The following is a 26,711-nucleotide window of genomic DNA, read 5'->3' on the forward strand; positions in this document are numbered from 1 at the left end:
AACAAGTGATGCAGTTGAACAGCTGAGGTGCCCTGGATGAAGCCCAACAAAAAACCCGGTGTTCAAATGCAGCAAGGCAGAGACACTCTTAATCTCAAAGTCACGGGTCCGAGTCCCACATTGGGTAAAGGATTCCTGCATTACAGGTGATTGGCCTAGATGACTCTCATTGTCCCGCCCAACTCTAAAATCTTATGATTCTAAGATGCTGTGGGTAAGTGTGGCTTGTTCGGCTCAGAAGGAGATGTGTGGCCTGTTTTGAGTTTGGGCCTCCCCTAGTCATTATCCAAGGACGCAGGTGGCGCTGTGGGTTAAACCACAGAGCCTAGGATTTGCTGATCAGAAGGTCAGCGGTTCGAATCCCTGCAACGGGGTGAGCTCCCGTTACTCAGTCCCTGCTCCTGCCAACCTAGCAGTTCGAAAGCACGTCAAAGTGCAAGTAGATAAATAGGTACCGCTCCAGCAGGAAGGTAAACAGCGTTTCTGTGCACTGCTCTGGTTCATCAGAAGCGGCTTAGTCATGCTGGCCACATCACCCGGAAGCTGTATGCCGGCTCCCTCGGCCAGTAAAGCGAGATGAGCGCCGCAACCCCAGAGTCGGTCATGACTGGACCTAATGGTCATGGGTCCCTTTACCTTTACCTAGTCATTATCCAACTGCCACCTTCGAATTTTGCTGGAGGCAGTTTTTATGTGACAGTTGCATGTGAATATTCCCAAATGTGCACCTGCTTCAGACATTGGCAGTGACTGTGGTTGAGTCCGTGGAGCAGAAAATGAAGCTAGTCTGTAAATGTACATGTGTGCTGAAGAGAAAGAGAGAGAGAGAGAGAGAAAATCATTTGATGAGGCATTCTCATGCTAAGGCAGATCAGTCAGGTTATAATTAGCTCTAATTGGTATTCCCACAAGCTGTAATGCTCTTTATATTTCAGCCAAGTGACAATCAAATGAGAGAAAAAGTTGGAGGGGGGGGTAGTGAGAAAATGTTTCCTGCCTTTGAAAGCAGAGAGATCTGCAAAGGGGAGGGGGCTTATAGTTTGCCTTGCGATGGGAAGGAGAAGAGAGAGAAATACCATGATAAGACTGGTTTGGAATAATTGCTGCGGTCTTCTGCAGAGGATACACAAGGCTGGTTTCTGCATTCAGTTTCAAAGTGTTTTGTGCACTGGAAGAGAATAACATATTCTAGCCTTCTCCACACACATATAGGATACGTTAGTATTCTCCCTGATAACGACACAAAACCATTATACTAAAAGTGTTTAGTAAATGGTAGAGGGTCTTGAGTTGGCCAACGGATGCACAGCAGAGCACAATGAGAATGCAGTTTCTAGTCTGCATTTGATTCCTAGGCTGAAGCAAGATGTTCAAAGTGTCAATATGCAGAGTGGCCAGGGGGCCAGCTGGCAAGCCCAGCTCGGACGTCTCCTTCCATTGGCCCATGCTCCGACGTAAATCAGCGACCCGAACTTCAAAAGCCAGGGCACACAATCAGCAGAGTGTACTGCGCACACAGAAGTAGGCGTGAGGCGTAAATCATGGTACAGCTACAGATTTATTAAACATACTGTATTTTTTGCTCTATAAGACTCATTTTTTCCCTCCTAAAAAGTAAGGGGAAATGTGTGTGCATCTTATGGAGCGAATGCAGGCTGTGCAGCTATCGCAGAAGCCAGAACAGCAAGAGGGATTGCTGCTTTCACTGCACAGCGATCCCTCTTGCTGATCTGGTTTCTGAGATTCAGAATATTTTTTTTCTTATTTTCCTCCTCCAAAAACTATGTGCGTCTTGTGGTCTGGTGCGTCTTATAGACCGAAAAATACGGTAAATCAGAACAAAGAAACATGTTCTCTCTCTCTCATGTCGTCTCGGAGAGAACAGCAAAAGCAAAAGCTATGCACAAACTGAAGTTCCCAGCATACTGTGCTGGAATGCAAACAGACAAGTGACATGCAACAGTTCCACATGCCTGTTCCTTAAGGTGGAATGGAAATGTCAACATCAAGAGTCCTATAGCTGCTACCAAAAAGAGAACCTTAAAGCCAGTGGTGTATAGCATGGGTTGTGAGCACCCGGGGATGCATAGGGGGTGGGTCGCTGGTTGGGAAACGGACAGAGTATGCATGCGCATTCAACTGCCTAACGGCATCTGCATCACCCAAGAGATCGTAGCCACAAAGATAAGATAAGAAGAGTTGTTCCGTTATCTGCAGAGGTCGCTTTCTGGTTTGCATGGAGAAGCCATTTTCAATGGAGTCCTGTGGCGGAAGTACACAGCTGTCTTGAGGCAGCACCAGGTGTTTAAATACTGTGCCCCTAACAATTTTTCACCTGGGTCAACCACCTCTGTAGTCCTCCATGCTATACCACTGCCTACAGCTCATCTGCAACAGCTAATCTAAAATGTCTTCTCTTTCTTTGGCGATCCCTCATGGCCAAGTAAGATTGTCTTCCATAAACACGGTCTTAACAGTGAGTCCGTAAGTGACTGTGGAGGCCAATTCTGGATCCACAGGTCCTTCCACAGTGGGGACATAGGTTTCCGGTTGGGAGTTGATCACGGTGAGGGTTTGCCAAGCGTGCCTTCCTCTTAGCCCGTTTCTCCCTTTCATCCTGAGTTTGAGCACCTTTGGTAAAGACTGTTCTCTAATTGGAGTGCTTGCAGGCCACTGTTTCCCAGTTGTCAATGTTTATACTACATTTTTTAAAGATTTGCCTTGAGAGAGTCTTTAAACCTCTTTTGTTGACCACCAGCATTACACTTTCCATGTTTAAGTTCAGAATAGAGGAGTTGCTTTGGAAGACGATAACCAGGCATCCGCACAACATGACCAGTCCAGTGTTGAAGAAATGTAGGATGTGACAGTCACAGGCCCTTGACCTTTGCCTCACTTTCTATTCCCTTCACCCTACCTGATGATGGTGGTAGGAACAAAAACTGGGGAACCTTTTTATAAGGCAGGGAAGGCGAACACATGGGTCTAATTCCACCTTGCAGTTGGCCTCTGAGACAATTTCAGCCATCTACAACTATTACTATGTACGGTGTCAGGTGTGGAGCAGGTAAATTATATTGTTGTGAACCACCGTGAGATCTATGGACATAGGGCAGCACACAAATCTTAACAACAACACAGCTGAAAGGCCGCTTGTGGGCAATTGTCTGGTTTTGCAGGGAATCGCCCAGTCGGTGGCATTTGTAAAGCCCTGTTCAAAGTGCCATGCAAAGGGCTCTGCAAGGCCTGATTGTCAGCTGACTGTCATGTGTTGCAAAGCACATCATGAGACCCACCAACACTGCAAGGTTTGCAAGCTCTGCCTCGCTTACCAGGGCCTTGGGAAGGTCACACGAGGCCTCCACGTGATTTCACAGAGCTCTCTTGAGATGCTGTGGGACCTTCGTGAGATTTTCTCGAACCCAGAATCTGCCACAAAGCTTCTCTGGAAGTGGAAGCAGGGAGCACACCAGTAGAGGTTACCCTTGGATTCTGTCACCTGAGGCATCTGCCTCAGTTTACCTCACGGACTGGCCAGCCCTGAAACCAGGTAAGACCTTCTCAGGGAAATGCTACAAATCGCAACACAGCTGAATACTGCATACCCGAAAACTTAGTATTCTGATGCACCATCGTTAATGTAAATGTCTTCTGCGTGATCAAAAATAACAGGAATCTTGGCTAGCGTGAGGCACGTTCTTCCTTCTTTTATTTGGGAGAAGTATAATTTACAGCTTTAAACATCAAACATCCTGAAGCGATTTCTGTCTTAATTACTGCACTGCTATAAACGCACGCATGGGATACTTTACAAGGAATCAGGGATGTCCCAATATATGTTTAAAGAATATCAACAGTCTCTTTTCCTGCATTCTACAAGATCGAAATCTGCTTAACAGGGAGCAATCCCAGAGAAGCGGTGAAGTGTGAATATTTATTTATTCACTGTGCTAATGTCTCGCCTACTGTTCTTTTGATAAACTGAAACAGGGTTTCATTTGCGATAAGGCGCTGAGCCCCAGATTCTGCTTTTGGCACCTGTCTCCAGCCCCAGGAAATGAAAGCAAAGTGAAAGAGGAGAGCACTTCCTTTCGCATGTCTTGGAAAAGAAGCGGGGAAATTACTCAGGGTCCAAATGAGGAGCCACAGTCATTTATTTACGAGGAGCCACAGTCATTTATTTACATTGGCTTGTCTACATTTCATGCTGAAGACGGGAAGAAGCTCTCTCTATCCATGTAGGTGTGCTTGTGAAAGAGTGTTGTTGTTGTTTAGTCGTTTAGTCATGTCCGACTCTTCGTGACCCCATGGACCAGAGCACACCAGGCACTCCTGTCTTCCACTGCCTCCCACAGTTTTGGTCAAACTCATGTTCGTAGCTTTGAGAACACTGTCCAGCCATCTCGTCCTCTGTCGTCCCCTTCTCCTTCTGCCCTCCATCTTTCCCAACATCAGGGTCTTTTCCAGGGAGACTCCATTGCAGACTCCATTTGAGGATCTCTCCCTCATTACAGTCGATCAGGTATATGAAGACGAGCAGCAAAGTCAGTCCTCAGGGAATGTGCAGGCAACCTTGGAACGGACAGCTCACGGAAGAACCCCGACCAAACCCAAGAGGAGGCGTGTAGTGGTGATAGGGGATTCCCTACTGAGGGGAACAGAAGCAGTGATCTGTGGGCCTGACAAGATGTCTCGGGAAGTGTGCTGTCTCCCCGGGGCTAAGATCCAAGATGTAACTGAACGACTGCAAGGAATCATAAAACCCACTGACGAATACCCCTTCCTGTTGGTTCATGTGGGAACCAATGACACTGCAAGCAATAGCCTCCAGAAGATCAAAAGAGACTACGAGGCTCTCGGCAGGAAATTGAAGCAACTAAATGCACAAATTGTCATCTCGTCTGTCCTCCCAGTTGAACGACGTGGCCCAGGGAGAGAGGGGAAAATAGTGGAAGTGAACAGCTGGCTTCGCAAATGGTGTAAACAGGAACGGTTTGGATTCTTAGATCACGGACTGCAGTTTCTTGAAGATGGACTTCTGGCAAGTGATGGGCTGCACCTCACAACGGTTGGGAGAAATGTTTTTGCCAAAAATCTCAGAAACCTCATCAGGAGGGCTTTAAACTGACTAATGTGGGGGAGGGAGACAGTGCTCCTGAAGGTAGGAGTCTATCAATTAATGAAGATGATCATCCAAATGTCATAGACCAAATGGAGCAAACAGCACGCGGACCTAGTGGAGGGAGGAAAAAATCCTTAAATAAGAGACACGGGGGAATGATTAATGGACTTCAATGTCTGTACACTAATGCGCAAAGCATGGGAAATAAACAAGATGAGCTTGAGCTCTTGGTACAGCAAACTAAATATGACATAATAGGCATCACTGAAACCTGGTGGGATAAGTCCCACGATTGGAATGTAATAATGGAGGGATACAATCTATTTCAGAGAAACAGACCAGACAAGAAAGGAGGAGGAGTGGCGTTATATGTCAGGGGTGTGTATACCTGTGAAGAGATCCAAGATTTAGAACCTCAAAGCCAAAGTGAGAGCATTTGGGTCAAAATTCAGGGAGAGAAGAATAACAGAGACCTCATTGTGGGAGTTTACTATAGAGCCCCAAGCCAAACGGAGGACATAGATGATGCCTTCCTGGAACAGATGGCCAAGCATGCAAAAGGAAGGGAGATAGTAGTAATGGGGGACTTCAATTACCCGGATATTTGTTGGACGTCAAACTCAGCCAAGAGCATAAGGTCAAACAGATTCCTCACTGGCCTTGCAGACAACTTCATTGTCCAGAAAGTGGGAGAAGCAACAAGAGGAACAGCCATTTTAGACCTGGTCCTAACCAATGTTGATGACCTGGTTAGTGGGGTAGATGTGGAAGGATCATTAGGCGCGAGTGATCATGCTCTTCTGAAGTTTACTATACAGCGGAAAGTAGCAGCCAAGCATACTAGGACTCAATTTCTTGACTTTAAGAAAGCCGACTTCATAAAACTTAGGGAAGTGCTGGGTGAGATCCCATGGACAGCAATACTAAAAGGAAAGGGAGTTCATGATGGCTGGGAGTTTGTTAAGACGGAGATAGTAAAAGCACAACGTCAGGCAATACCAATGAGACGGAAACATGGAAGGTGCCTAAAGAAACCAGGGTGGCTATCTAAAGAACTTTTAACTGAATTAAGATTAAAAAAGGATGTGTACAAAAAATGGAAAAGGGGGGAAACCACCAAAGAGGAATTCAAACAAATAGCCAGCACGTGTAGACACAAAGTCAGAAAAGCTAAAGCACAGAATGAACTCAGGCTTGCTAGAGAGGTTAAAAGCAACAAAAAAGGCTTTTATGGGTATGTTCGTAGCAAAAGGAAGAACAAAGAAACAGTGGGGTCACTCAGAGGAGAAGATGGTGAAATGCAAACAGGGGACACAGAAAGGGCTGAACTCCTCAATGCCTTCTTTGCCTCAGTCTTCTCCGATAAAGAAGACAATGCCCGACCTGAAGAATTTGAAGCAAATGATTCAGCAAAGGAAACACAGCCCAGAATAACTAAGGAGATAGTACAAGAATATTTGGCTAGATTAGATGTATTCAAGTCTCCAGGGCCAGATGAACTGCATCCAAGAGTATTGAAAGAACTGGCAGATGTGATCTCAGAACCACTGGCAGTCATCTTTGAGAATTCCTGGAGAACAGGCGAAGTCCCGGCAGACTGGAGGAGGGCAAATGTTGTCCCTATTTTCAAAAAGGGGAAAAGAGAGGACCCAAATAATTACCGCCCAGTCAGTCTGACATCAATAGCAGGGAAGATTCTGGAGCAGATCATTAAGCAAACAGTCTGTGAGCACCTAGAAAGGAATGCTGTGATCACCAATAGTCAGCATGGATTTCTGAAAAATAAGTCATGTCAGACTAACCTGATCTTGTTTTTTGACAGAATTACAAGCCTGGTAGATGAAGGGAATGCAGTGGATGTAGCCTACCTTGATTTCAGCAAGGCATTTGACAAGGTGCCCCATGATATTCTTGTAAAGAAGCTGGTAAAATGCGGTCTTGACTATGCTACCACTCAGTGGATTTGTAACTGGCTGACTGACCGAACCCAAAGGGTGCTCATCAATGGTTCCTCTTCATCCTGGAGAAGAGTGACTAGTGGGGTGCCACAGGGTTCTGTCTTGGGCCCGGTCTTATTCAACATCTTTATCAATGACTTGGATGATGGACTCAAGGGCATCCCGATCAAATTTGCAGATGACACCAAACTGGGAGGGGTGGCTAACACCCCAGAGGACAGGATCACACTTCAAAACGACCTTGACAGATTAGAGAACTGGGCCAAAACAAACAAGATGAATTTTAACAGGGAGAAATGTAAAGTATTGCACTTGGGCAAAAAAAATGAGAGGCACAAATACAAGATGGGTGACACCTGGCTTGAGAGCAGTACATGTGAAAAGGATCTAGGAGTCTTGGTTGACCACAAACTTGACATGAGCCAACAGTGTGACGCGGCAGCTAAAAAAGCCAATGCAATTCTGGGCTGCATCAATAGGAGTATAGCATCTAGATCAAGGGAAGTAATAGTGCCACTGTATTCTGCTCTGGTCAGACCACACCTGGAGTACTGTGTCCAGTTCTGGGCACCACAATTCAAGAAGGACACTGACAAACTGGAACGTGTCCAGAAGAGGGCAACCAAAATGGTCAAAGGCCTGGAAACGATGCCTTATGAGGAACGGCTAAGGGAGCTGGGCATGTTTAGCCTGGAGAAGAGGAGGTTAAGGGGTGATATGATAGCCATGTTCAAATATATAAAAGGATGTCACATAGAGGAGGGAGAAAGGTTGTTTTCTACTGCTCCAGAGAAGCGGACACGGAGCAATGGATCCAAACTACAAGAAAGAAGATTCCACCTAAACATTAGGAAGAACTTCCTGACAGTAAGAGCTGTTCGACAGTGGAATTTGCTGCCAAGGAGTGTGGTGGAGTCTCCTACTTTGGAGGTCTTTAAGCAGAGGCTTGACAACCATATGTCAGGAGTGCTCTGATGGTGTTTCCTGCTTGGCAGGGGGTTGGACTCGATGGCCCTTGTGGTCTCTTCCAACTCTATGATTCTATGATTCTATGATTCTATGATTCTCTTCTCATCAGGTAGCCAAAGTATTGGAGCCTCAGCTTCACGATCTGTGAAAGAGTATACTTGTCAATTTGTACATAAATTCATAGGATTGTAGAATTGGAAGGGACCCTGAAGATCATTTAGTCCAACCCCATGCAACGCAGGAATATGGAGCTGTCCAATATGGAGATCAAACCTGAAACCTTGGCGTTATCAGCACCCCGCTCTATCCAGCTGATCTATCCAGGTCTAGCCTTAACTCTTGGTGTACCCAGATGCACAGAATTTATACTCATCGAACACCTGAATAACTGTGTACAGTTCAGCTTTTTTTGTCATTGGACATTAGACTGTACAGTTATCAGATGTAATGTGTGAACATTCCTATTTTATAGCAAATCTATACAACTCTCCATAGACATCTGAAGGCCGCCCTGTACCGGGAAACTTTTAATGTGTAATGTCTCATTGTGTTCCTTGGACTCCTATGGAGTCCTATGGACTCATTGTTAAAACAGTGTTTATGGAAGACAATCTTACTCAGCTACGAGTGATCGCCAAAGAAGAGGAGGAGGAGGAGGAAGAAGGAGGAGGAGGAGGAGGAGGAGGAGGAGGAGGAGGCCTGATGGTCTGACCGAATATCGAGCAGTTTGCTCTCTTTGAATCCTCCACGTGCCTCAGCATCTTCATAAAAGCAGCACATCGCATTACCAGCAACCTTCATTAATTCAGGGGAGATGCCAAGACAGAGTCTCTCTCTCTCTCTCTCTCTCTCTCTCTCTCTCTCTCTCTCTCTCTCCACCTCTACATTAGTTTCTGCTATAACCTTGTGTCAATTTGAGCCCCGGCTATGTATTGCAAGGGGCTTCTGATCTTATCTGGGGCCCACTTAAAAGCAGAAGGCAAGCTCCAACATAGCAGATTGCTTGTTAAATGGCATCTGCCAGTGGGAAACCCCCCAGTCTTCTTTGGGCTATAAAGGCTGCCTCTGGGCTTCCATGGTAATGAGGTGCCATTTCTGAGGATTTTGGGTTCCTGAAGCAGTCTCGAAGTTTGTTTGCCTTTTTCTTGGGGGGAGGGCACACATTCTTTTTTATTAAAAAAAACAAAACAAAAACAAAAAACCAGAGACATTTTGACAGCAGGTAAACTAAGCAGCAGACAGGACACCAAATTAGCAAGGCAGGAAAGGAATGGGCTTGGTTAAGTAAAGTGCTGAACGGTATCGCAGCTAAACTCAAATACAGTGGTACCTCGGGTTACATACGCTTCAGGTTACATATGCTTCAGGTTACAGCCTCCACTAACCCAGAAATTGTGCTTCAGGTTAAGAACTTTGCTTCAGGATGAGAACAGAAATTGCACGGTGGCAGCGGGAGGCCCCATTAGCTAAAGTGGTGCTTCAGGTTAAGAACAGTTTCAGGTTAAGTACGGACCTCCAGAACGAATTAAGTACTTAATCCGAGGTACCACTGTACTAGCAAATAGATGGGCATTTTTTGCAGTTTTAAGTGTGTGGCTATTCCATTGGTATTAATTTCCTCCCCATTTCTGTGCATTATTGCAGAGTATTGCGAAAGAACGATGTCAGTCAACATTTGATGATCTCCTTCTACCGGTCCACAATAGAAAGTGTCCTTTCATACTGCATCACGGTGTGGTATGCTGGTTTGACATCAACTGATAGGAAGTGCCTACAGAGGGTGGTGAATACAGCACAAGATATTATGGGCTGTCCCGTGAATCCTCTGGATGAAATAGCGGAAGAACGTTGCCTCAGGAGAGTGAGGAAGATTCTCAGGGATGATTCACACCCTGGCCAGCACTTTCTTGATCTCCTGCCCTCGGGCAGAAGATATAGAAGCCTGATTAGTCGCACCAACAGGGTAAAGAACAGCTTCTATCCGTGGGCTGTTAGGGGCTGCTGAATGAAAAGATAACAACAGGGCAACTGACTTCCGGGTTTGGTGGGTGTGCGTCAGTAAACAAGGGGAATTAAGACTAAGAGAGCTGAATGGGGGCTGCCCGTGTAATCTCACTGTATACAAGTTGTACAAGTGACAATAAAGTATTTCAATTATTGGAGGAATTGCACTGTATTTGCCTTTTTTTGTGTGCTTACTGATTCCATGCTGGTCTCTTTATTTATGTTGTTGTTGTTGTGCTTACTTGTAAAAAGGAAGGAAGGAAGGGAAATAAGATGAGCCCTGCCAGATTGGGCCACTTGCCCTCTAGTTAGGAGCTGTTAGAACACCCCTCTTCCCCTCCCAGGGCTGCAATTCCCAGAGTTCCCTGTGAAGACAGGTGGATTGTGAAATCACACCAGGAATTGGAGCCCTGTGGGGTGTGTGTGTCCTAACAGCTCTCAGCACCCTTGACAAACTCCAGCTCCCAGGATTCTTTGAGGAAGCCACAACTGATTAAAGCATGCCCCTCAATTGCTCTGTTTTCAGTGGGACATCCAGACTCACAGAAGCCAAACCTGGCTTCTGTTTGGAGCCTGAAATACCCCATTTTTGGGTCTGGCGTGGCACCTCGCGTCAGAGCACCAGAGCAAAAGACTCTCACTCTGGAGCTTGGCAGCAGAGTTCTTTTTTTCTTATGGCAATGCTCTTGTAATACTTTGAAGTCGGACCAACCTGCTCCTGATATTTCTGAGCCTCCCCACTCTGCATCAACTTATTAGAATTTGTAGTGCAGAGAATAACTTGGGGGGCCCCTGGACAATATATCGAAGGCTGAATTGTCATTATTAGAGCAAGAGAAAGCAATCCTTAATAACTGTGTTATCTGCCATCCGATCTTCAGAAGCAAAAAATAGATTCATTTGCTCAAAGGTCACAGGGTCAGGGAGAGAGAAGCGGGCGCAACAGAAAAGCAGATTGATCCCACGGATGAAACGGCACAACTGAGCTGAGAGGCGGCGGGACTAAATGGGGGAATTTCTAATCTAAACTCCCCATGAGAGAAAGGAGAGCTGCAGACCAGGAAGTTGGAGTGCCTGCAAGGAAAGTAACGAGGTAACATGGCAGGTTTGCTGTAGATTTGGGGGAGAGGTGGAGAAAGAGGCTTTTTGCACAAAATTTGAGACTCTAGATCCCTGTCTGCTGACAGTGGGGGAGGCACTATGGGTACTAATGAGTACAACAAGCCCATGTCATGGTGGAGCAGGAACATGAGTGAGTGCAGTTTCACCCCCCCCCCCAAAAAAAGCAGGAACAGTGACATCATCTGCCAGAATGCTAGGTTAACAGATGAATTCACCTTGCTCTGGCAAGTGAATGAGGTGATGATGAGTCCCTTAAGTTTGTTTCACAGGGGAAGTCGAATGAGGGAGAAATACTCAAGCAGAGGCTAGATACGTCCCTCATTTCCTTTTCTGGGGTTCCTGTTTCAGGCTAGCAGTTTAAATTACAACACTTTCTTTGCAAGACTCTGACTTCATAGAATCACCCCTGTGATATGCAGGAATATGCAGCTGTCCCTTATGGGGATCAAACCTGCAACCTTGGCATTTATCAGCACCACGCTCTAACCAACTATGCTATGTAGATGTGTTTCCAGTGGGAACTAAAGGTTGGCTGCAACTTACCTAGAGACTGCCCTGTATTGGTAAATTTAAATAATTTTGAACTGAGCCCAGAAAGTAATTGTTAGCCAGTGAAGTCATGCCAGAATTGGTGTTATACGTCTGGAGCATGTGGTCTTGGTCAACAATCTGGCTTCAATGACATGTTTGAGCCTGACGAAAACACTTGTGGGGGGCAAAGCTGGCCAAACAGCTGTTTGCAGTTTTGGACATTTCCTTGGAAGTGGGGGTACAGAGGCATTTGTGAGGGGCTCCTGCACTTCAAAATGTTCCTCTAGAGTGTTGTGTCCAGCATTGGAACAACTTAGGCCACATGAGGACGTAGAGATCAAGCTTGCTAGCCAGTTAATGAATCCAAGGGACCTCAGCTAAAATTAAGATGGATTGCTGCTGACATTAGTTTACCAGGTGGCCAGTGAGTGAAGATGTCCAAAAAACTCCCTTGATAAAGAGATTGGGTTCTCCAAATGTGTTGGCATAATAAATCTTTGTGCGCCTGGTGTGTGTGGCCTGATCTACAGCTGTTTGTTGTTGTTGTTGTTGTTTCCTTTTGTTCTATCTGCTGAAATAAGGAACTGGGTTTGTGTGTGTGTGAAATGTCCATTTGTCCCCTTACGAAAGAGGAAAAGCTATTTGTTTTGTCCCATTTCTTTCTTTTTGTTCCTCGGGTAACACCACTCGTCTTGAATCCTGGTTTTCAAACATCAATTCAAGAATTGGAAAATATACATCACTTGCTGCAGTTCCAAGTACCTTCTGTTCTTCTCAAGTTCATGCAACAAAGAGCAAAAACAAAACATATTGCAGCAATATTGGTGTGATCATATGCAGTCATAATCTTGGTGTGATCATAGGTGAGGATAAGAGAGAATTTCAATTCATTTCATTTTTAGTTTGCCTTTCATGAAATAATATGTGAACTCAAATGCTGTGATACTGAGATAAAGTGTGCATAGAAGTGCATACATTGGCAAATATATTAGAGAAAATAACATATGAAAATATGTCAGGAACTCTTGTGCTGAATTTAGTGATGAAATCTCAAGAGGAGACTGAATCTATGCCATAAAAACAGGTGAAGTCACCCCACAGAGATTTTGTTTGGTTCTCCATCTTGATTCAAAATGGTGTCTGGCATCCAAAAGGGGACAATGTCCACTGCCCCCACCTTGGTGACCCATGGGTCAAGTTTGGTGACTATATCTTGAGAGGCGGCCAAATATATGTCAAAAATCCATGCAGTCATTCCAAAGTCTCTCTTCACTCAGTCTGTCATCTTGATTCAAAATGGCGCCTGGCACCCAAACATCAAAGCAGGCACAACACCCCCACCTCAGGAACCCTTGCTCCAAGTTTGATGGAAAATATCTCAAGAGGTGACTAACCCTATTCATAAAATGGCCAAAGTCATGCCAAAGTCACTTTTCCGGTTCTCCATCTTGATTCAAAATGGCCGCTGGCACCCAAACATCAACAAAGAGCATGGCCCCTAGCCTCGTGTCAAGTTTGGCAATGACGACTCAAGAGGTATATATAGTAGTCTCTTTCCAAATTATATACAGTCATACCTCCTGTTATGTTCATTCAGGTTACGTTCTTTCAGGATACGTACCGCGGCAACCCGGAAGTAACGGAACGGGTTACTTCCAGGTTTCGCCACTCGCTCATGCGCAGACACTCAAAATGACGTCACACGCATGCACAGAAGTGGAGAATCATGATCCGTGCACGCGCAGACGCGCAGACACAGGTTGCATTCTGCTCAGGTTGTGAACAGGGCTCCGGAACGGATCCCATCCGCAACCAGAGGTACCACTGTGGTAGACTCTACAACTGCCACCTCATGGTCAGAATTTGAGCCAAAGTCCTAACTCCCCCTGGAACCCATCTCCTGTGGCGCAAACACGGTCTGATGACAAGCAGCCCTTTGGCTTCTGGTCCATTTCCTCTTAGGGATGTGGCTCAAAACAAAACTAAAATATCTGAGGCAAAATATTACATTAGATTTGCTGGAGCACTTTTTTCCTGATGTGAAAAGGCTCCACGTCTTTTGGAGGATGTTTGACGTGGAGGCACCCTACGTCTCAGACGCGCATAACAGAAAGTTAGAGCGCTCCCTCGCGTACCAAGGGGATACATTTTATAGCTGGCACGGTCCCTGGCGCTCCTCCTCACCTGCCTTTGAGAAGGCGCCGGAAGAGTAAAACTGAAATAAATAGATAAAAACGATAAAAATGTTTTATTCACCAAAGGGGAAAATTCCATCCCAGACCAAAAGACAACTGAGTGTTTTATTTCCTGTCAGTTCTCTAGTCCCACGAGCATGGGGGAATGTCAAACTAGCGGCATTATCCCATAAAGCAACAAATAGAACCAAGCATTCGCAAAACAGTATTGATGCCAGAGAGGCGCCAGGCCCTGTTTAAAGTGCCATAAAGAGTCCTGATGGGGATTGTTAGTTTAGAACCGAGACAAGCCGGAGATGTGCAGCTATCTAAAATGTCTACCCCCTAATACTCTGGTTTCTGAATTCAGGGACTGCTGATCAGTCTTGCTGTGTGTGTGTGGTGCATAGGAATAGGTGAATCAGACTATTTTTGGTTCAGAACATAGGAACATCAGAAGATCTCTTACATCAGGCCAAGTTGATGGTCTATCTAGCTCAGAATTGTCTACACTGGCTGGAAAAGTTTCAGACATGGGTCTATTCCAGCCCTACCTGGAATTGCCAGGGACTGAACCTGGGACTATGGCATGTCCTGCCACTGAGCTACCCATACTGTTTCTCTCAGTTTCTGTTTTTTCCTGATCTTAATTTCAGTTCCTCACACGTCTCCAGCAAGGTGCAAATTCTTTAAGCAAAATCCTTGAAAATTCATCAGCATTTTTTGGTGAGAATTTCTCCAAATCATGGAGAGCCATGTGTTGCAGTGAGATCACCAAACTGCCTTCTGGTTGATGGGGCGGGCCCATTTGGATGCCCTGTGCACCTCATTGGTTGCCCCTTTGTTGCTGGGGATAATTTTCTGTCGGTTGGGGTTTGATTGGCAAAGCCACTTCTGAGCTGGAGAGGAGGTGGGGTTGCGGGCTTCATGCCCCCACCCCCCACCTGCGCAGGGGCTGACTCCCAGCCCCCGTGTGATTGAGGGAATCCCTTGCTGCATCATCCCCTGGCCAGCCAATTGGCTGGCCTGGGGGGTCGTGGCCTGCTCTATTTAGGGCTGGCGCGGCCGGGGATCTCCCTCTTTCAGCCGCTCCAGCTGTTCTGGTTTGCTACACACACACACACACACCACCCTTTAGGTCTGGCTTTCTGACCTTGCCATGGACCTCAGTTGGTCGCCGTTGAGGGGCCTGGTAGGAATTTTTTTCACTTGGCAAATTGGTTCCAGCCACTTGGTTTTTCGCCTACCCCGTAGCAATTCATCACAACTTCCTTGGCACTGGCGGTTAGGCATTGGTAAGGGTATTGTTATGTAGATGAGAGGGGGGAGGAAGTGCCATCACCTGCCCCGCATATTGAAGGGTAGTCCGGTAAAGGATTCCGGGGGGCGTGGCCCTGTCCGAAGCCTGGGGAGGCGAGGGCCTAAGGCACACCCCCAAGCGGTGACCCCGGGAGAGTTCCTAGTTGATGTGCATCAGCAGGACTCCCCCTACTGGTGGTTAACCCTTCCCGGTCTTCAAGCAAGCAGGCTGAAGCTGGATAGTTGGTTAGGACCAATGCCTAAGCCAATACCGCTCATTACCTGTAACCAATAAAGTTGTGGCCATTTTTCGCCCATTAACCTAAATACTGGTGTCATGTGTCTTTATTTCTGATGGGGGGAGGCGGGAACTCGCCACACAAAGGGGCTATTTAAGGCACGAGGCGAAGTACTTTCTCTTTCCCATCATGCAGCAGATCTCCTGCCCTCCCTCCCTATAATTTAAGGTTCTGTTTTTGACCTTGCTATGCCTGTCTAGGGGTCATCTGCTTTTGCAGCAGGGGCCTGGTAGGAATCTTACCACTTGGCTGATTGGCCACTGCCATTTGGTTTTTGCCTACCGTGTAGCAAATCGTCACAGCTTTGTAAGGTTGGCAGTTAGGCATTGGTTCATTCTTTGGTGGAGGGAATTATGGATTGGGTGTGCCTGCCCCTCATTTTTGCTGCTGCTGCTAGGGAATTCTGTTAAAGGACATCCTGATCAAATTCTGTTAAAGGGCATCCTGATCAAATTTGCAGATGACACCAAACTGGGAGGGGTGGCTAACACCCCAGAGGACAGGATCACACTTCAAAACGACCTTGACAGATTAGAGAACTGGGCAAAAACAAACAAGATGAATTTTAACAGGGAGAAATGTAAAGTATTGCACTTGGGCAAAAAAAATGAGAGGCACAAATACAAGATGGGTGACACCTAGCTTGAGAGCAGTACATGTGAAAAGGATCTAGGAGTCTTGGTTGACCACAAACTTGACATGAGCCAAAAGTGTGACGCGGCAGCTAAAAAAGCCAATGCAATTCTGGGCTGCATCACTAGGAGTATAGCATCTAGATCAAGGGAAGTAATAGTGCCACTGTATTCTGCTCTGGTCAGACCTCACCTGGAGTACTGTGTCCAGTTCTGGGCACCACAGTTCAAGAAGGACACTGACAAACTGGAACGTGTCCAGAGGAGGGCAACCAAAATGGTCAAAGGCCTGGAAACGATGCCTTATGAAGAACGGCTAAGGGAGCTGGGCATGTTTAGCCTGGAGAAGAGGAGGTTAAGGGGTGATATGATAGCCATGTTCAAATATATAAAAGGATGTCACATAGAGGAGGGAGGAAGGTTGTTTTCTGCTGCTCCAGAGAAGCGGACACGGAGCAATGGATCCAAACTACAAGAAAGAAGATTCCACCTAAACATTCGGAAGAACTTCCTGACAGTAAGAGCTGTTCGACAGTGGAATTTGCTGCCAATGAGTGTGGTGGAGTCTCCTACTTTGGAGGTCTTTAAGCAGAGGCTTGACAACCATATGTCAGGAGTGCTCTGATGGTGTTTCCTGCTTGGCAGGGGGTTGGACTTGATGGCCCTTGTGGTCTCTTCCAACTCTATGATTCTATGATTCTTTGATTCTATTATTCTATGAATCCAGGGGCTCGATTTGGTCTGTCCGATCCCCTCTCAGGGGTAGGGCCATGCCAGAGTTCCTGGGAGCATCTGGGGTGAAGTAAGAGGTGGAAATCTCCCTCTGTGCTCCCCCAGTATGTTTTCCCTTACTGACCTCTGGAGGTTCCAGTTGCCACTCCAGTTCCTGCTGGTGCAGCTTCAGGTAGTCTGAACCAATGCCTAAGCAACCACTCACATGCTGTAATCAATAAAGTTGTGGCCAAATTAATGCCAAAAAATCTTAAACAAATATTCTGTGTCCTGTGTTATTTATTTTGGAGGAGGTTTGGGGGGATTGTCTTCATACGCAAATAGTCATATATTTCAGAGCAGTTTTGACTTAACAGGCACATTTTTTAATTTTTTATTTTGCAAGTGATTTCCCCATGTAGAGCAAATATGTACATGTTAACTTCACTAAGATGCTCATTTTTAGCACACTTGACCACAGCGTGTCTAGTTCTTTGAGTACATTACTTGACTAGAAAATTGCACTGCAAAATTCAGAGATGGACAGATTCTGAAAAGGCAGCTGTGTTTTGAGTGGTGCATTGTTTCAAAAAGTGTGAATTAGGTGGGTTTGCCTTTAGAGGCAAACGATTTCAAATTTCTCTTCCACCCCTATCCGTGGGACACAGCTGCTGTCATTTACCTGGGCAGGGGACAAAATAGCAGCAAGGTTGGAGCTACAGAGATGCAAGAGAAGCTGGATTGGTGAAGACAGCCTAGCTGTTGTGCCCATGTGGCCTCAAACCTGCCATGATATTTGTCCTAGTCCATCAAGTTCAGCAGCTGTGATGCCACCCTTTAGAGCAGCCCTTCTCAGCCTTGGGTCCCCTGACATTCTTTGAACTACAACTCCCATCATCCCCGACCATGAGCCATGCTGGCTAGGAATTATGGGAGTTGAAGTCCAACAACACCTGAGGGCCTGAGGTTCAGAAAGACCACTCTAGAGACTGGTTCTGCAGATCTTGAAGGAGCTAGGCAACTAAGACGATCAAGGGTGTGGAAAGCAAGCCTTATGAGGAATGGTTGAAGTAGCTGGGTATGTTTAGCCTGGAAAAGAGGAGCTATGATAGCCATCTTTAAATAGCTGAAGGGCTGTCACATGGAAGATGGAGCAAGGTTGTTTTCTCCTGCTCTGGAGGGTAGGACACGAATCAGTGGCTTCAAGTTACAAGAAAGGACATTTCCGACTAAACATTAGGAAGAGCTTCTGGCAGTAAAAGCTGTTCAACAGTGGAATGGTCTCCCTCGGGAGGTGGTGGACTTCCTTGAAGGTTTTTAAGCTGATGTTGGGTGGCCACCTGCCATGGATGCTTTAGCTGAGGTTTCTGCGTTGCAGGGGGTTGGACTAGATGACCCTTAGGTCCCTTCCAACTCTATGAGTCATATATATATGTATATATATGGAACAACGACAAGCCATTTGCAATTTGGAGCAGGGAGTCAAGCCCCTTTCCTGCCCTCCCTAAATGCCACTGCTTTCACGCAGAGGTTTACACAGTGCAACTTAGATTTTAACAAGCAGGAGAAGCCAACAGCAAATCCTTCATACTTAAACCAGACATTTAATACCATGGGGAGCTCGAGAAAAGTGCCTAAATTGCCAAGCTATGAAGGAAATTACCAAGCCGAAGATTTAGAGGAATGGTTTCTGAAATCTAATGATGAACATGGCGCTGCAATTATGCCAGCCACTGTATTTCTTTCTTTCTGCCGTTGCGAAGACGCACGGTTAAATTAACTACATGAATTGAGCGAGGGGTGGGTGGGGGAGATATATATTGTCTGAGGGCAGTTAAAACACTCCAATTGCTAAAAAACATTAACTTAATTATCTACATATTATACTCCAAAGAAAATCATTAGCTTCCTGTTTCTGGGAAGCGTCGGTGGCGAACTTCCATAGTTCGAGAAAGGAGCTCATGAAGAAAAATACATGAAATGGACTTTAATTGAAAGCTTTCTCTCTCTCCCTTCCCTCTCCCCCCCTCTCTCTCTCTGTGTGTGTGTGTGTGTGGACACAATGCAGTCTGAACCAGTTTGTCTGGTTCAGTATGCCTTGAAAAACCGAGATGTAAAAGCCTAAGAGAAAGAACAATTTATCCTAGGGTTGTCACCGACATTTTAAATGACAAAACGTTCAGGTGGGATTTTTGGATTGATGGGAAGGTTTCAAACATAGCTTGGATTTTGGTTCGGTGTACAGCTAAAACTGTAAGGAGTGAATAAGACAGATCAATGCATTGAGTCTTCTGAAAGATGTGCATTATTGGTGGATATCGGGTGAGAAACCTTAGCCCTGGGAGCTCTCTGCAGGCCACACATTCTGCTGGGTCAGTTTTGGGCGCCAGCTGTTTTTGCCAGGCTGAAATACATCCTTGAACCCTGATAATGTATCTTGCTTGCTTTTCTGGGGATACAGAGAAGGGCAGGTAGAAATTAGCCTACTGTACAAAGGTAAAATTCAGGGCAATCTGTATTTTAACTGTTGCTTTTAACTAATTCCCTTTCATTCACTTGCATTTTATAGTGATTTTTTTTTAAAAAAACCTTGGAAGTTGCCTTGAATCCCAGCTTGGGCTAAAGGCAGGATATAAATGCATTAAATATATAAAAGGTAAATAAAGGAAATTAACATTTGCTGCTCTACCAGCGTTTGCTCTTGGGAGAGTTGCTGCTGGTCAGTGCAGACAATCCTGAGCTAACGGGACTGATGGTCTGACTCAGTACGAGGGAGCTTCTCATTTATGTAAATAGAATTATTCTCCCATGTGGCAGGGTGAGAAGGAGAGGTGAGTCAGACAAGGGCCACGTTGACTAGCCTACCAAGAACTGATTGTCCCTTCTATGTTTCGGATTTTTGTTGATTTTTGTTGTTGTTTAACATAATTAAACATTAAACATTGAAAAACTTCATTATACAGGGCTGCCTTCAGATGTCTTCTAAAGGGTGTAAAGTTACTTATCGTCTTCACTTGGGGGTGCATAACTCCATACCCTCCAACAGTTCTCTGATGAAAATAGGGACGTCTGAAGGAAATGCGGGACATTCCGGGATCAAATCAGAATCTGGGATGGCTTCTGTAAATCCGGGACTGTCCCTGGAAAATAGGGACACTTGGAGGGTCTTAGATAGATAGATAGATAGATAGATAGATAGATAGACAGACAGACAGACAGATAGATAGAAACTCAACACAGTGTTAGGCATACTTTCCTTAAGCTGAAGGGCTTAAGCAGGCTTAATTCTGTATTGGATTTAGGCCTGTGTATATATAACACAGCTCAAACTACCATTGCTTGAAAATTCCACTGCCTCATTAACATTTATCTCAATGGTTTAACAAATTGATTTATTCCATCCCATAACACTTGGCTTCCTCCATTGTTTTCGACGCCCCAGCTTGTAAATCCTCTCCCCTTGAACGGAGGTTTTCATAAAACGGCTCCCTCTATGCGGAGGGGGTTTAGGGAGCCATCCTTGGCTATTTAGGGACCTTTGTACTTCTGTATGTGCTCCTCATGCACCACATTCTTCAGACTGCAGAATGTTTATGAAATTGTGGAGTGTGTTGCCATGGCGAGGATTGTTCAGTAAGAAGTAAATTCACCGCAAGTACACAAGTTCTGCGGTGTAAGTGTGGCAGAGAAAGAGGGGGGGAAATAATCATCCAACAATAAGATCTTTGCAGCTACTTAGGAACAATTTGGCCCATATTTTTGACAATAGAAAGCTCCTTTCCCCTCAACATCACAATTACTGCCGCTATTAGTGTCGTGAACTGAGCCGAAAGTACTGAGATGAGGTTTTTAGTTTTCTCTCAAAACATGAAGCAAAGAAATGCTTCCCATTCAGGAGTCCCACACAAAGCGTTCCTTCAATACCTACGAATTGATTTCTGCTCGGTCTGCTTAAAATGCAGCGCGTGCAAAAACACAGAGAATATAAGACACTAAGAATTTCCTCATGGGGATTTTGGTCCAAAGGAACCGTCTAGTCCACAATTGGAAACAGAAATAGAAGATGAATCTCAGAGTAAACTCTGTGGCAAGTTTTTTCCTGAAACGATCTCAGCCAGCATCAAGGAAAGAACATTGAAGATAATGCAGAAATGGTACTTAACCCCAGTTCAGCTTTCATAGGTGCATAAATATACTCCACCTATGTGCTTGCAAGTGTGTGGGGTACCTGTGGTGGAGATGGCTGAATTTTTTTGGAAACCACTGGTTTAATGAAATGTAGCATAAGACAGCATCTTAAAAAGCAGAGACATCAACTTGCCAACAAAGGTCCGTATAGTTAAAGCTATGGTTTTCCCAGTAGTGATGTATGGAAGTGAGAGCTGAACCATAAAGAAGGCTGATCGCCGAAGAATTGATGCTTTTGAATTATGGTGCTGGAGGAGACTCTTGAGAGTCCCATAGACTGCAAGAAGATCAAACCTCTCCATTCTGAAGGAAATCAGCCCTGAGTGCTCACTGGAAGGACAGATCCTGAAGCTGAGGCTCCAATACTTTGGCCACCTCATGAGAAGAGAAGATTCCCTGGGAAAGACCCTGGTGATGGGAAAGATGGAGGGCACAAGGAGAAGCGGATGACAGAGGACAAGATGGTTGGATAGTGTTCTCGAAGCTACCAGCATGAGTCTGACCAAACTGCGGGAGGCAGTGGAAAACAGGAGTGCCTGGTGTGCTCTGGTCCATGGGGTCATGAAGAGTCGGACACGACTAAACAACTAAACAACAACAACAGCATATCACATCATCTCCAGGACTTGTGTTACTGAATCTGTATTTTTATATGGGAATCAGGTCCTGATGGACAAATCATTAAATGGGTTTCTCTTAGTGGCAGTATGTATTGTATGAACTTGAATGTGTGGTATCAGAATCATTGTAGAAGAATCGAAGAGTTGGAAGGGCCCCGGCTCATCTCGTCCAACTCCCTGCAATGTAGGAATCTTAACACACATTCCCCCATCTAATTTGAAACCTTTGCTACTTGACCCACAAATTAAGACTGCCGAGATGAACAAAGGACAAAGACACTTTTGCTGGAGAGCAGTAGATTTTTATTCCATTCACAAATTCTCCAGAAAGCCAAATACCAGAACTTGTGGATCACTTTTGCGGTCCATCTGTTTTTATAGATGCATGCTGCTATAAGTTGCGTTGAAAAATTTTTCTTGTGCATTTTTTTTTCCGGGGGGGGGGGTTCTCCAAGGAAATTTATAGAATAAACATTGTTCTAACAAATAAATGAAAAGAATTGCCTTGCAGGATTTGGGGTCCAAAGGAGGCATCTAGTCCACAAGTCTGATTCCAACAGATTCATCGAGAATCTCATAGCCAGGGTCCAAAGGCTACAGACCCCTCCATCTATTTGTTCTCCGCATCTGGTGTTCAGAGATATACTTTTCCCAAACATGCAGGTTTCGTTTGGTAGGCATGGGCTGAGCAACTAATCCTGTTCCCCTTCAGTCTCATGGGTGACCAGTCTTAGCTTCTGCCCCATTCTGCCACTAAGCCCCGTTCCGTCCTATTGTAATCATTTGTGTGCTCTTTCATTGAGGATTTCAGTGTCTACTGCCCATGATGGCTATGTTCTACTTCTACTGTTGAAGGCTGCAAACCTCTGAATACCACTTGTTGGGAGCTGCAAATCGAGATGACACCTGTTGCACCCAGGTCCTGCTTCCGGGCTTCCCGCTGACATCCGGTTGACCCCTGTGAAAACAGAATGCTGGACTAGACGGGCCTTTGGCCTGATCCAGCAGGACTCTTCTTATGCTCTCATGTTCTCTTTTTACATAAAATGCACACTTTGGCATGCATTCACCAGTAAAATGCGCATTTTGTGTGCCTTGAAAACACATTTGAAACAATGGAAGAAGTTCAGAATTTGTTTAGGTGTTGGGTTCCAATACACAAGGAAGTTCAGGAGTGCTAGATCAGGTCGGTCCACTGCTAACAAATGGACCATATAAATTTCCTCACCATCTCTTTTATTTAGCTGTCATGGCTGATGGCCCTGAGGTTAATGAGAGATGGCAATTCCAGTGCAGGACTGAATAATAAAGCATATAGTTGGAGGGAGATCTTGTAGGCTATCTAACTCCATTCCAGAAACCCAGAGCTACAGCCTCCCTAACAAATGGCTATTGATTCCCCACTTGAAGACTTCCATGGAGGGAATAGTCTACTGCTCCCTTTTTCAGTCAATACAATTCTCCTAATGTTTGGCCAAAATCTACCATTCTGTAACTTAAGCCTATTAGATATAGTCCTGACCCCTTTCTAGCTTGGGGCCAGGCATTGCTGGATCTCTATGCAGCTTCCTGTGGAGTGTACCTCTGACCTTCAAGTTCTTAATCCCTGGGCTGACTCCATCCATCCATAATGGCCACTGGATCTTGGAAGGAACCTAATAGAGCTTCCTGTTCCAGCTGAAACTTATTCAAGAAACACAGTACCCCAGGGAGCTGGCATTTTCCTTATTCTTGGTTATTCTTTAGTCTTGATCCACCTGCTTCATTCTCCTTGGTCCTGCCTTTTCCATTGGACACGACCTCCACCTTTTCCCAATTCCTGGTTTATCCTGAAGTTTTGACTTAGACTCCATCTGCACTACAAATTTTAAAGCAGTATCATACAACTTTAAACCTTGAAGAATCTTGGCACCCATAGTTTGTTAAGTGTAGTTTGTTCCGTTCAAGAAGGTTTACTCTTAAGTAAGTGTGCAGGCATAGTTTCTCATGGAGACCAGAGTCTTAGCTTTATAACGTCATGTTTGTTGATGATAACCAAAGAATGTGTTTCTTTGGACTTCTTATATTAATGTCACGAGATGGTATTCAGACAGAGGAGGACCTCATATTGCAAACAATATCATCTCCTGCAGGATTACAGTCAAGTTCATCAAATTTTCATATGGGGCCTGCCCAATGCATCGAGGAGGATATGATTCTTCCCATTTAAAGTAATAACTGAATCTTTTGAAGTGCTCTGTGACACCGGGGAAGGGGGGGAGGCTATATTATTGCACATGGCTTCTTTAAACCTTTTGCAACAGCTCCCTCTATGTACCATGTACCATGCAATGGATTCCTAATACTTATCCCTGAAACACAAAAAAAATATTGTTGGTGGAAGAGGAAATCAAGAAAAACTAAATTAAGGTGATACCAAGTATTCACCACTTTCTGATTGTGAGCCCAAAGTGGCAAATTCCACAGCATAGAATTCCCCCCCCAAAAAAGTTTCAATTGTATCATTAGTTGCCTTTTGAAAATCCAATTTTCCCTGGTTGCTGCTGCTTCCACTTTTCTAAATAAATCACATGGGTTATGATACTCCTGCAGGAAAACATTTAAAGAAAGGAGAGAGAAAGCATAGAATTGTAGAGTTGGAAGGGACCTCAAAGGTCATCTAGTCCAACCCCCTACAATGCAGGAATCTCAGCTAAAGCATCCATGGCAGATGGCCAACCAACCTCTCTAAAGAAGGAGAGTCCACAGGCTCCCAAGGGAGACCATTCCACTGCTGAACAGCTCTTACTGTCAGAAAGTTCTTCCTGATGTTTAGGCGGAATCTTCTTTCTTGTAACTTGAAGCCATTGGTTTGAGTCCTACCCTCCAGAGCAGGAGAAAACAAGCTTGAAATGTTTGAAGATGGCTATCATATCTCCTCTCAGTCTCCTGTTTTCCAGGCTAAACATACACAGCTCCTTCAACCATTCCTCATAAGGCTTGGTTTCCAGACTCTTGATTATTTCAGTCACCCTCCTCTGCACATGTTCAACTTGTCGATATCCTTCTTAAATAGTGGCACCCAGAACAACTGGACACAGTATTCCAGGTGTGCTCTGACCAAGGCAGAACAGAGTGGTACTATTACTTTTGTGATCCGCCTTGATCCGAACACTACACCTCTTTTGATGCAGCCTAGAATAGAATTAGCTTTTTGTTGTTGCTGCATCACACTGTTTTGATGTGATGAGTTATAGGCCTGGTTTGGAATAAAACCCCGTATAGATAAGATGGAGGTACCATTTCATCTGGAGGTATGTTCTGAACAATATTGGAATTGGGTCATTAGTGTAGGTCTTTGGGTCTTTGGAAGTTCCATTACACAATGTTGAGAGCATGGTCTCTCTATTTTCAATTTGCTGCCCCTTCCTTTTTCAAAACAAGACTTTTGCGTGTTCAGACCCAGAAACCTCCCCCCTAAATAAATTCACACAGGACTCAAATTTTGGTTTTTGTCTTTGGCAGAATTTAGGCCACAACTTTATTGATTACAGAAAGTGATTGGTTGCATAGGCTCTGGTTCGACTAGCTCCCTGCACCCTTGCAGGTAGCACTGACCCAGGGTTCCAGTATAGGTCAGCCAAGGGTGAACACCTGGATGAGCGGAAAGCCGGGAACGGGCTAACTCTGCGACCCAAATGTCCCCCTGGACTCAGGCATGGGCAGAACCCCCTCTCAGGGGCTGACCAAACCATCGAGTCCCTTGATTCATTTAATGGAATACCCTTCACATAGGGATGGCGAGACCATTCTCCCATCCCTATCACCTGAACCAGAGCCTATCTGCAACCTTAGAAGTTGTGGCGATTTGTTACACGGCAGGCGAAACCCAAATGGCAACAGCCAATCAGCCAAGTGGGGAAAATTCCTACCGTGCCCCTGTCCCAATGACAGATGACACACGACGGCATCTGAAGGTCAAGCACAAAGCCCTAAAAGTAGAGAGAGGTGGGTGGGAGTTCCAAACGCATGCGCTGAAACAGGAAGCTCTGGGTCATGTGCATGGGTATAAATAGGTCCCTCAAACCGTTTGGACTGTGTCCCATTGGCCAGATTGCAACCATCTATGAGGGACCTACCAATCGGGTGTTGTGGCTGACCAATCGTACCCACCCACAACACAGGGTGTCGGTTGTCCAGGTCTCACTGCAATACGTGCCCTCTTTAAGGGAGGACCCAATTTAACAGGAGATTCTATATCTACTCTGGGTTTGGAATTGTGTGTATATATTTCTTTTCGCTTCCGGAGGTTTCATAGGAAGCAATTCCCATATGAAACGAAAGAGACGGAAGCGAAGAACCCTGACATACATTTATGGAGATCATCCGTTTGCGTCATTCAAGCTGCAAGCGACGCTTGGGTTTCTACAGGGCAAGGTGGAGGCTCCAAGTTCTTTAGCACGGCCTGAACATCTTCCCTCAGTGCCTGCCTCCTTCCACTCAGTTTCTCACCCAGGAAACAGCCCCCCTCACACTCCACCCCCTTCCCTGTCTTGATGCTCCTCTCCAAACCTGGCATCAAGGTCGTCCTTTTTTATTTGATAAATTAAAAAGCTTTCAGCCCAGCTCGCATCAACTCTCTTTGGCGTTCAACTCTGCAGACACGGCGCGTGAAGCACTGCAATCAAACTGACAACACAGCCAATCAAGAGCTGACCTGTAAGCAGTTGCCTAGGCAACGCACACCGCAGCCACACAAACAGACTCTAATAAAACAGATGAGGAATTTTGTGTGGTTTTTAATGCAGCAGTTTCAAGATTTGTTTTTCTCCTGTACTTTTATGCTTTCCGATGTGTGTGTGTGTGTGTGTGTGTGTGTTCCACAACACCCCTGAAATAATATGCTTCCTGGACTCAAAATAGTAGTTTTCTGTCCCCCTCTAGTGGTCAGTAAGCATGAGAACCAAAAGATGTACTGCAGCCTTGGGCATTTGGTTCCCAAGATCTCTGACCCTGCGCCTCACAGCATGTCACTTGATTCAGTGCCTGGAGCTGATAATTAAAAGAAAGCAACATTCCTTTGCAAATGCCCCAGACCTAAGT

General features: G+C 45.4%; 1 long non-coding RNA gene across 1 annotated transcript; it reads left to right on the plus strand.

Annotated features, from left to right (window-relative positions):
- The first annotated feature begins 3,378 nt into the window (after window positions 1-3,378).
- LOC309541509 lies at window positions 3,379-10,033 on the plus strand. The gene is made up of 3 exons (XR_014223776.1): window positions 3,379-3,550; window positions 3,991-4,238; window positions 9,694-10,033. It is a non-coding gene; the product is annotated as an uncharacterized lncRNA (long non-coding RNA).
- The last annotated feature ends 16,678 nt before the right edge of the window (window positions 10,034-26,711 follow it).

This window comes from Podarcis vaucheri, assembly GCF_965113315.1.
Source record: "Podarcis vaucheri genome assembly, chromosome: 10".
NCBI lineage: Eukaryota > Metazoa > Chordata > Lepidosauria > Squamata > Lacertidae > Podarcis > Podarcis vaucheri.